The 11,403-nt window shown below is 33.7% G+C and overlaps 1 pseudogene; it reads right to left on the bottom strand.

The window, feature by feature from the left end:
* Positions 1–1,189: 1,189 nt before the first annotated feature.
* LOC121466505 lies at positions 1,190–2,106 on the bottom strand (annotated as a pseudogene).
* Positions 2,107–11,403: the final 9,297 nt, after the last annotated feature.

The raw sequence follows: 11,403 nt of genomic DNA, 5'->3' as shown, positions 1-11,403 counted from the left end.
ATCATGGATATGTTTTATGAAGATTCCAGAGTATGAATTATAATATTATTGATTAGATATCATTAAATTTGAAAATATACCATTTAAAAGTATATTCATATAGCTAAAAGTCCAAAGGGGATAAACTATAGCTTTGACTTTCATTCTTGGAAATATGAATTCTAAATTTAAATGTACTATTTAAAGACAGAGAATCCTCCTCCCTCCATCATTTCTTGTACTCATGAGGTGCTAAGAAGTTAATCTATCTTAAAATATATTCACATAGCTAAAACAAGCAATAAGGAGTATGATGTTTGTTCTCTCCAGCCATAATCAGTGTTTCTATGCTCCTATCTTTTTCACCTTATTATACAATGGTCTTCCTTGATCTGCATATTCAGGCTGCCTAACTTTCTCTTTCTCTGACCCTACCTCTCCAAAAATATGAAAATCATTCCAATTCATATCCAAGTGAAAGGTTTCCCCTTCCATCACCATTGACAAAATTTGGCTAGCTTTTCAAAAAGGGTCTAGGTTTCACATGTATTTTCAAATTTTTCTGATAGTTCAATATGTATCACTGCATATCCACCAGCTAAGTAATAAGGTACACAGATTATCATTTTTAAAATTATGATTGATTCTTTGTTTGTCAAAATGAGAAATTTGCTCTGCAAGGTTTCTTATAGATTATTTTTATAAATATTTAAAATAAACTAGAATAAACTCTTTTAAAAGATTTATATACATATTTTCAAAAGCACAAAATGTTTATCAATTAATTTTTTACCTATTTATATGTACATGACTAATTATTTATTAATTTTTCTAACTGTATGTGAGGATTGAATTATATTATTATTTTAAGAACTTTTATTGCATATATTTATTGATTTACGGATTTATTTACTTATATCTGTATTTGTACACAACATGACACACGTGAAGAGGTCAGAAGACAATTTATGGGAATTTATTCTTTCCCTAATCATGTTGGTTCTAGGGATTGTACTCAAGTATGCAGGCTTGGCAGAAAAAAATCATTTACTTATTAAACCATCTCACTGGTCTGAGAGTATTATTTATACGAGACAGGTACCTTGTTTAAATAATCTCTGAAATACTTGGTCTTTCTAGTCCATGTATCTAAACAAAACTCTTAAGGAGCTATACTCTAGAATCATCATATATTGTTTATCAACTGAAGTCATACTTTATAACACCATAATTTTTTCATTGCATTTTTTACTTTTACATTCCTCAGAGTATAGATAAGAGGGTTGAGCAAAGGTGTCCCAATTGTATAAAACACAGCCACCATCTTGTCAACTGGAAAAGTGGTTGGGGGACGAGTGTATATAAATATACAGGGACCAAAAAATATGACCACCACAATGAAATGAGAAGTGCAAGTAGAAAGGGCCTTTCGTCTTCCTTCTGCACTGTGATTTCTCAGAGAGTATAAAATGATAATATAGGATATAAGCAATAGTATGAAACTTACCAAGCATATGGCACCACTATTAGACACAACTAGCAAATTTATCACATAGGTATCCATGCAGGCAAGTTTCAACAAGGGCTGCAAATCACAGAAATAGTGATCAATAACATTTGGGCCACAGAATGGTAATCTTAAGGCCAAGAAAAGCTGTGCTGAAGAGTGGATACAAGAACCTACCCAGGCAAGAATCACTAATACACCACAAATACGTTGGCTCATTAAAGTTGTATATCTTAGAGGCTTACAGATTGCTACATAGCGATCAAAGGCCATGAGGATGAGCACAAAGATCTCCATGCACCCAAAGAAGTGAGCTGCAAAGACCTGAGTCATACATTCATTGTAGGTAATGGTTTTTTTTTCTTAGAGAGGGAATCCACGATCAATCTAGGGGCTGTAGTTGTAGAAAAGCAAGCATCAGCAAAGGACAAATAGAAAAGAAAAAAGTACATGGGACTCCCAAGAGTCTGACTTATCTTAATGGTCACCACAATGAGAAAGTTCCCCATTAGTGTCATAAGGTAAAGAATCAAGAAGACTCCAAATACTGCCTTCTGTGTTTCTGGATCCTGTGTCAACCCAAACAAAATGAAGTCACTCACACTATTGTTATGTATCATGTTTGTGGTTGTAGTAGGAAGAAAGTGGTTGACAAATGTTTAACCTGCCAAAAAAAAAAATGGCATATTGAAATCAGTGCTCAGACCTTGATATTTTTGTTTCTACTGCAGGCTATTAGTCCCAGCCTTCTTTGTCATTAATTCCCTGAAGATTTCAGTTACCCCAATATCCACCCTTTAAAATTCCAGCATAGATCACTAGGTCTCAATGAGATTTACCATTGACTCAAAAGCTTATTGTACTGGATCAAAGCTTTTGGACTTTAGGGCTGAGAAATACAAATGTTGTTCAAGTGCTTTGGTCTTCATTGATGTTCCAAAGTGTAGAATTTGCTCCTTTTGTAAAAAAAAAATGGCTTACTGATTGGAAACTTATGAAAAATTTGTTTTGTTGGTTGGGTATGAGAACAAATACTTCCTCTACCTTATCCTGAATGTTTTGAAGAAATGAGAGTCTGCATGCATACAGAGATGCCTGTGTATGAAGAAATGTGTACATGCATGCATACTTACATAGACCCCATGGCTAATTATCTATTAGTGATTCCATCATATATTTATTTTTGTAATTATAGACTGGACTTTCATTTCCCTGTTACACAGAACTAAATAATCAAATACAAACTTTATTAACTATAACACTGTTTGGCCAAGGCTAAGAAATATCCTAGTTAGTGTTTATATCTTAAATTAACCCATTTCTATTAATCTATGTATTCCACAAGGCTGTGGCTTACCAGTAATGTTCTGGCATCTTTCTTGACTTTTACATGGCATATCTTTTAATATCTCTCTCTCTCTCTCTCTCTCTCTCTCTCTTTCTCTATCTCTGGCTTTACTCTGCTAATCCATTGGCCAAAACAACTTTATTCATCAACCAATAAAAATGACACATATAAAGAAGGACATCCCACATTGAATATTTATGTCTATTTTCCTTTAGTCATTTAGCCCCTGGATAAATTATACTCTGCAAAAATTTATTTAGTCATATTTTAATATTACATCTTATTTAAAAGAACATATTACTATGACCATGATCAAATAAGGTTTTTTTTAATACTTTAAGGCTGTGATAATCAAAGAAAACTATGTGATAATACTTTAAATAAATTTTTATTGAGTTAAAAATTAAAGTTTTGTACCTGGAAGCTTGAAATTTAATTAAATTTTTTTGATATCTTTAAACTAGAAAAAAATGTCCTTTAAAATGATAAATGTCCATATATACTTGTGTGTATACATATAATATATATATGTATATATATATATATGATTTCAATAGTTTATGAAAAAGCCCATTGTTGCAATGTTAAGTTTTGCATTTTCTTTCAGCTGCTTATTTAAACATTTGTAACTTATGTGATTGAAAAAAAATCTTCAATGTAATTTAATATTATTATTTTGACCGAGAATTTCTATAAAATTATTACCATATTTAATTGTGTTTATTCATGTGTTTCTCTCTAGGTGTGTATGTATATGTGTCTGTGTCTCTGTATGTTCTCATGCTATGGCACACATATGAAGGTCAGTCGACTTAAGTCTCTCCTTCAACCATGTGGGTCTAAAAATGGATCTCAGGTTGTCAGGATCTCTTCAACTGTTTCATCTCACTGAACTATGTTTTTATACCTTAGAATCTTATGTATTAATTGAAATTTAATGATGTCATAATATAGACATGTTTTCTTTTGAGAAACATGTTGCTTGTAACTTTTTATTTCATAAATAATAATTTTATAAGACAACAATTTCTGAAGTAGTAAGAATGTTACCTAATGCTAAAGGAATCATTGTTATTTGTAAATATTAACTGTTTTTCAATACTTTATATTACTTGGTTAGCTATTAACTTACCTGGAATAATTCATGGGCTTGATAAAATCACCAAAGCAAAGTAAACATTTAAATAGAACTAAAATGTAACTAACTTTGGATTTCACACTTGTGTTGTGCAGACAGAAGTACCTTAAATTTATTATAAATACTTCAATAGAGATTTACAGGTATATTTGTATCTGTGGTTTTGTGTATCTTACATACAATATGGCCATAATTACAAGACTGATGAATTTTCAGAAATGATAAATTTTATAACAAATTTTTCTTGTGACATCATTTTGTTAGTTGACTAATAAAAATTAATACTTATTTTATTATTGTTATGCAAAATTTCATGTAAATAACTTACATTTTAATATTTGATATATGTCATACTTCTGCTCATCTTTTTAAAGTTAATTTTCAATCTTGATATTTGCTTGAATAGACATCAATCTAGCAAAATAATGAAAGTTGTTAGTTAAAAATAATGTTTACAGTTATTTCTTTTGTTGTGACATCTTCACATGTCATGTAGTACAATTTGCTAATGCCTCTATTTTCATTTAGTCCTATAAAATATTTTTTAAAATACAATACTCATTCTTTACTCTTCCAGAATTATCTTCTGTTTCAAAGGATGAACCAAAATTTCTTGGAAGAAGACTATCCTGTTGTAACAATTGAGACTTGGCACATTTCTATTTCTGTTTGTTTATTTGTTTTGTCTTACTGACATTTATATGTTTTTATTTTATCTTACTTTATTTTATAATTCTTTCTTCTAGAAACCATTTTTCTTTCTAAGGAGAGTAAGCAAGAAAGGGTATAGGTTTGGGTGGATAAAGAGGTGCGTAGAATCTGGGAGGAGCTGTGGGAGGAGAAGCTAATGAGAATATACTGTATAAAAAACTCTTCAAGAAAAATAGATAAATGTAAATCAATTAATTATTTATTTAAGGTACTATTGGTTAGCATTAGAAGAACTTACATCAACTTCTTAAAAAAAAATAATGCCCCAAGTGCTATAATGTTCAGACATGAACTTGACATTACTTAAAGAAATTGAGGGCTGATGAGAAGCCAAGGACAATGGCACGGGTTTTTTTTTTTTTTTTTTTTTGAGAAAAGAGAAAAAAAAAACAAAAAAAAAACCAAATTTCCTCCTCCTCCCAGCCTCCCATTTCCCTCCCCCTCCTCCCACCCTTCTCCCCCTCCCCCCACTCCTCTCCCCCTCCCTGTCCAGCCCAAAGAGCAGTCAGGGTTCCCTGCCCTGTGGTAAGTCCTAGGTCCTCCCCCCTCCGTCCATATCTAGGAAGGTGAACATCCAAACTGGCTAGGCTCCCACAAAGACAGCACATTACGTAGGTAATCCCAGCACTCGGGAGGCAGAGGCAGGTGGATCTCTGGGAGTTCGAGGCCAGCCTGGTCTACAAGAGCTAGTTCCAGGACTGGAACCAAAAAGCTGCGGAGAAACCCTGTCTCGAAAATTAAAAATTAAAAAAAAAAACTGACATACCATTATTAAAGGCAAGGAACTTTTCAAAACTATCTTACCCTGTCTTGGCAGGATATGACAGTCCTGTTTTATCCATTGATGCACGCTTTGTATCTCGGTCAGTGGTTGAGGTATGGGCATTTCTTTGCCCAAAGGCCAGGTCTGCCAAAAAGAAAGGCTCCAGGTGGAGTGTCTTTGGTGCTCAACATTCTCTCGGGAATAGAGCAGTGTTATCTCTTTCTACCTATTAATACAGAAAATAAATTTGAATATCCCAGGAATTAATTAATAAAATCACTGACAGCCTTTAGTGATTTGTCTTTGCTATATCTCTAATCAGAAAACAAGGACCAGCATTTAGATTTTTACCTTCAGTTTTCCTATATTCTCTCCCTCTTTGCCTTTTCCCTGTCATCACTGTAAATGGACAAAGTAGCTTGTGAAATGAAATGATTCATGTGCTATAAAATTATTACTGTTTCAAATCACAGTGGCTGAGATACTCACTCTCGCTTTCAGCCTCACCGTTCCAGATGTGTCTCGCCGCTTGTCTCCATATAATCACTCCTGGACATTTTCTTTTTTCATAAGTTTTGCATGTTACAGTCTGATCAACTTTCCTTTTTTTGGTTTTTCGAGACAGGGTTTCTCTGTGGCTTTGGAGCCTGTCCTGGAACTAGCTCTGTAGACCAGGCTGGGCTCGAACTCACAGAGATCCACCTGCCTCTGCCTCCCGAGTGCTGGGATTAAAGGCATGTGCCACCATCGCCCGGCTCAACTTTCCTTTTCTAAAACCACTTGTCTCTCTTTTTGTCTGGACAGAGAGCACAATGCAAATACCATTTCCTCAGAACACCTACGTAGATTCACATAGTGGAGGACGGTATTCTAATATACTTCTGCTTTACAGTTTGTATGTGTGAATTTGTTGAGTTTTGTCATTCCTAGTCATGCTTGTCTCCTTTTTGTTTTAGCATTGTTTATTCAGTCCGTTTACTCAGTCAGTTTGAAATACCCAAATAGGACAAGTTTATGCTGCTCCAGTCTGCACACAATACAAAAAGTTGTGTTTATCAGGCATCAGCTAGAAAAGACCCAAAAACAGAAGCCAAGCTTTTGCTCTTCAAGTTTTATAACTTCTGTATCTGTACTGCAGTCATGTTTATCATAATTATGTCAAGAGTCATAGTGAAAAGGAAAAGTATATCGTTGCCAGTTATTGTCATAGGAGGAAGAACAGAATGTGAATCAGGGCAAATCTCATGAACGGGTAAACAAAGTACTATACACTGTTTTAAGATTTAAGTAGAGCCGCTTTCTATCCTTTGTTCCTTGTGTTAGGCCTTACATCAAATCCACGGGGAGAATTGTAAACAGAAAGTTTACCTGAAACCCCAACACTGATTTCATAGGCATTGTCATATGATCTCAGCAGCTTCAGTGCTGAGACCCATACCTCTTCCTGTCCTGACCCATCACTTTGCAAATAGGAAGTATGCAGATAACATGAGACACTGCCTAGTCTCAGAGGCCAGTCAGTGTACAATAAAGAAACACAAACTATTACCAACTTCTGATCAATGAGAAAAAAACATGTTTCTGCTATTTTAGGCTTCCCAGGATTCAAAATGAAGACAAGATGATCCTAAATGAAGAAAAGATAAATAAAATACTTAAAGTCACATCATAAAACTTACCCTCTTTTTTTGAGAGATAAAGATATTGTTTCCAATACTTTGCTCATAGTTTACTCTTCTTCAATTCTGATTTACTCTGATGACAAATCATAAACAAGATTATCAGCATCATGCAAATGGAGTACTGAGAATTTCAAGACAAAACTGTCTTGTAGATTCATTCACTGTTGCTTTCTGCTGTAGAAACTCTAGAGAAAAGAAAAAGTCCACAGATTCTCCTTCAGAATACCTGAGTTTGACAATCTGAAAGAGACTGAAATAATCTCTCTAGAAAAGAAAATCACTATTATCAATTTTACTATATAGAAATATTTGAAAAGTCAAAATAAACCTTACAGTGAAAAATTCACTGAGAGTAAAAGGGAAATGAACATCATTTTTCTTTACACAAAATATTTATAGGAATAAGGTATTTGGTAACATGTACAAATGCCCACCCTTGAGGGACCAAGACCATCTTCCTTTCTATTCACTCCTGAAGGATTTGCTAAATGAGCTATTAAACAGACTTAGTGTACTATCATAGCAACTTCACAGCCAATTATTTCTGGGAAATATTGTCACAGACATATTCTGCTCCCTACCTCTACCTCCTTGTTCTGAGGGACACTTCTCACATAATTTACTGATTATTCTTTCAAATGATACTTTCAAAGTCACATTGAAGCTTAGTACATAAAAAAAAATGCAGTAAACTTTTTGAATGGCTAGGAAACTCTAAGCCCAATTTAAGATTTGAATATGTATAGATATAGATATAATGAAATTGAGATCAGTATATTAAAGTATTTCAAACTCAGAAAGAAAAATAGACATATTCTTTATATGTAACATTTAGTTTCATTAATAGTAATATATTAAGCTTATCTTTACAAATGTATCTGTGACATGAAGCTAGAAGTGGACCATAAAGGAGAAGAAAACAGGTAAAGGGCGTGTATCTGGAACAGAGTGTGATGGAATGTATCTGACCTGACTAAAGCAGTAAAGACATTTGAATACAGGAAGGGAACATTGAGAAGGGTGGGAGAGAGAATAAAGCAACTGAGAGAAATAAGAACAAACTATACAAGCATTCATGTTTAAAAAAAATCACCAAGAAACATTCAATAAAATAAATAAGACCAAAATACTAATAATCTTAAAAATTCTAAGAATTTCTTAGCACTATGCCATCAGATAGTGAGTCGATTCATTTTTTAACTCTACCAAGGCTAATATGACATGATTTACTCAAATATGTGGTCTTAGGGCCTTGAAAATAATAAATGTTTACTGGAAAGGTATCAAATCTACTATTTCCCATTCTGTTTTTCCATAGATTGAATACTTTGGTTAGATATACATGATATAATTTAACTAAGATTGTCACAATGCAATATTTATTTACACATATTATTAAAATTTATAACATATTGAAAAAAGTATTTTTCTGAAAACATCAAATTTGTTTATAAATCACAGTGACCTTGTAAATATCAAAATGAAATAATATTTGAGATTATGCAATAAAGTGGGAATTTATTACCTATTCTGGTAACCATTCGATTAACCCACAAAATTTTAATATGTATGTTATTGATTAAGTTAACAAATGCTGCATAAACAAAAGTCACACCTTTTAATATTCCCAACAGTTTTAAAAGTTTTCACTCCCACTAATAATGGAGGAGCATTATTGTTCCATATCTTCAGGAGCACGAGCTGTCTCTCCTGTTATTCTTCTGAGACATTCTGACAGATGTAAAATAGAATCTCTAAGTCATTTTGATTTGCAATTCTCTGATGGTTGAGGATGTTGAACATTTCTTTAAGGCTTTCTCAGCCATTTGTGTTTCCTTTATAGGGAGTTCTCTGTTTACATCTGTAGCCCATTTTTATTTGATTTATTTTGTGTTTTCTATGTCCAGCTTCCTGAGTTCGTATATTTTAGATATTAGTCATCAATCATCAGAGAAGTTGGATTTTTTTTGTATTCTGTAGGCTGTCACTTTGTCTAAATGATGCTGTTCTTTACCTTACAGAAGCTTCTTCAGTTTCGTGAGGCCCCATTTATTAATTTTTGATACTAGTGCCTATATATGTTTCTGTTCAGAAGGTTGTCTCCTATGCCAACAGATTCAAGGCTATTTCCCACTTTTTCTTCTATCAGGTTCAGTGTGTCTGGTTTTATATTGAGTTATCTGTCCCACTTGGTCTTGAATTTTGTGGAGGGTGATAATTATGAATTTATTTGCATTCTGTTAATTACTGAAATCCAGTTTGACAGGACCATCTTTTTTTCCATTGTTTTTTTCTGGATGGACTCTCTCTCTCTCTCTCTCTCTCTCTCTCTCTCCATATATATATATATATATATATATATATATATATATGTTACTATTTGGATTGTTTAGAAGTGTGCTATATAATATCTAGGTATGTGAATATTTCCTAGGTTTCACAGTAACATTTCTATATACACACACACACACACACACACACACACAATCCATTACCATTAGTATTTTTTACAATATTACCGTACTATAACTAGAAATCAGAAATGGTTAAACTTGTGACAGTTGTTTTTTGTTGTTGTTGTTGTTCAGACTTGTTTTAGTTATCCTTTTTATTTTCTTCATGAAGTTGAGAATTGTCCTTTCAAAGTTTGTTAAGAGGTGTGGTAGAATTTTGATAGAGATTGCATTGAATCTGTGGACTGATTTATTTTTATTTATTTTACTATTTGGATTGTTTAGAAGTGTGCTATATAATATCTAGGTATGTGAATATTTCCTAGGTTTCACAGTAACATTTCTATTTAATTTCATTTTGGTCAAAGAGTCATTTACACCATATAAATCTTGTCTCATGACTCAGTCTTTGCTGCTTCATGGCAAGTATTCTGAGAGCTTTTGGAGCAGGTATTGCTTGCAGCTGAAAGTTATTGAGACAACTAGGTTAAGTAGTGGGTATTTACAAATCTTTTACTTTGTTACTTTTCTGTGTGTTTTTAGTGTTGACTGTGTAGAAATCTGGACCTATACCTACTAATTTGTTTACCATTAAGATTCAATGTTATTGGTTCATAAATTTAAAACTCTGCTATAATTATTTTAAACATTTATAGATAGAAAATCCAGATTATTTGAGTCTTTTACTACTGCTGTGCTTATAAAATTCTTTTTTTAAAATTCGATAGAGTTGATTTATTTTTAACACATATCAAAACAATAATACTTTAGATATATTATGTTAAGATAATAAATTTAATTTCTATCTTTCTGTGTTTCTTCTACTCTCCCTCCCTTCTTCCCTTTTCTTTTTTTTCCTTTTCCATTCAAAAATTTACATTTCCTTCCCTCCTCCCATTCCCCTCCTGCTCCTCCACTCACCCTCCTACCTCCTCCTCCCTCCTTAAGAGAGGGCAGGGAACTCTGCTCTGTGGGAAGTCCAATCCCCCCCCCCCCCCCCCCACACACACACACACATTCAGGCCTAGGAAGCTGTGCATCCAAATAGACTAGGGTCCCAAAAAGCCAGTACATGCAGTAGAAACAAGTCCCAGTGCCTTTATCAATGGCTTTTCAGTCAGCCCCCATTGTCAGCCACAATCAGAGAGTCCAGTTTGACCGCATGCTCATTCCCAGTCCAGCTGGATTTGGTGAGTTCCCATTAGAACAGGCACACTGTCGCAGTGGGTAGACCAACCCCTCATGGCCCAGACTTCCTTGCTCATCTTCTCCCTCCTTCTGCTCTTCAACTGGACCTTGGGGGCTCGGTCCGTTGCTCTGATGAGGGTCTCTGTCTCTATCTTCATCCGTCGCTGGACGAAGACTCTATGGTGATATTTGAGATAATCTTCATTGTGATAGTAGGGCAAGGCCAGTTCAGGCACCCTCTCCTCTGCTATCCAAGGACCTAGCTGGGGATATCCCTGTGGACACCTGGGATCCCCTCTAGAGCCAAGTTTCTTGCCAACCCTTATTTTTTTTCTTCTCATGTGTACATGGACACAGTGTGTAAGGTAAGGGTATATGCATGTCTTAAATTGTGTGGATGAAAGAAGAATTTAAGAAGAAAATATACTACTATTCCAAAAGTATTGTAGTTTCCAGCTGCCTTAATAAGTTATTTTATATACATATATATGTATCTGTGTACTGTATTTCATATATTCTCTCTCTATATATGTATATATACACTATACATATATGAGTATAATATATACACATATATGATGTATTTATACATATATGTTCATATATACATAATAATAAATGTTTACCTTAATTT

Source organism: Microtus oregoni, unplaced genomic scaffold, assembly GCF_018167655.1.
Source record: "Microtus oregoni isolate MIOR12 unplaced genomic scaffold, Mior012 000033F_ref0000390, whole genome shotgun sequence".
NCBI classification, from domain to species: Eukaryota; Metazoa; Chordata; class Mammalia; order Rodentia; family Cricetidae; genus Microtus; species Microtus oregoni.
This window is presented reverse-complemented; position numbering and strand designations above follow the sequence as displayed.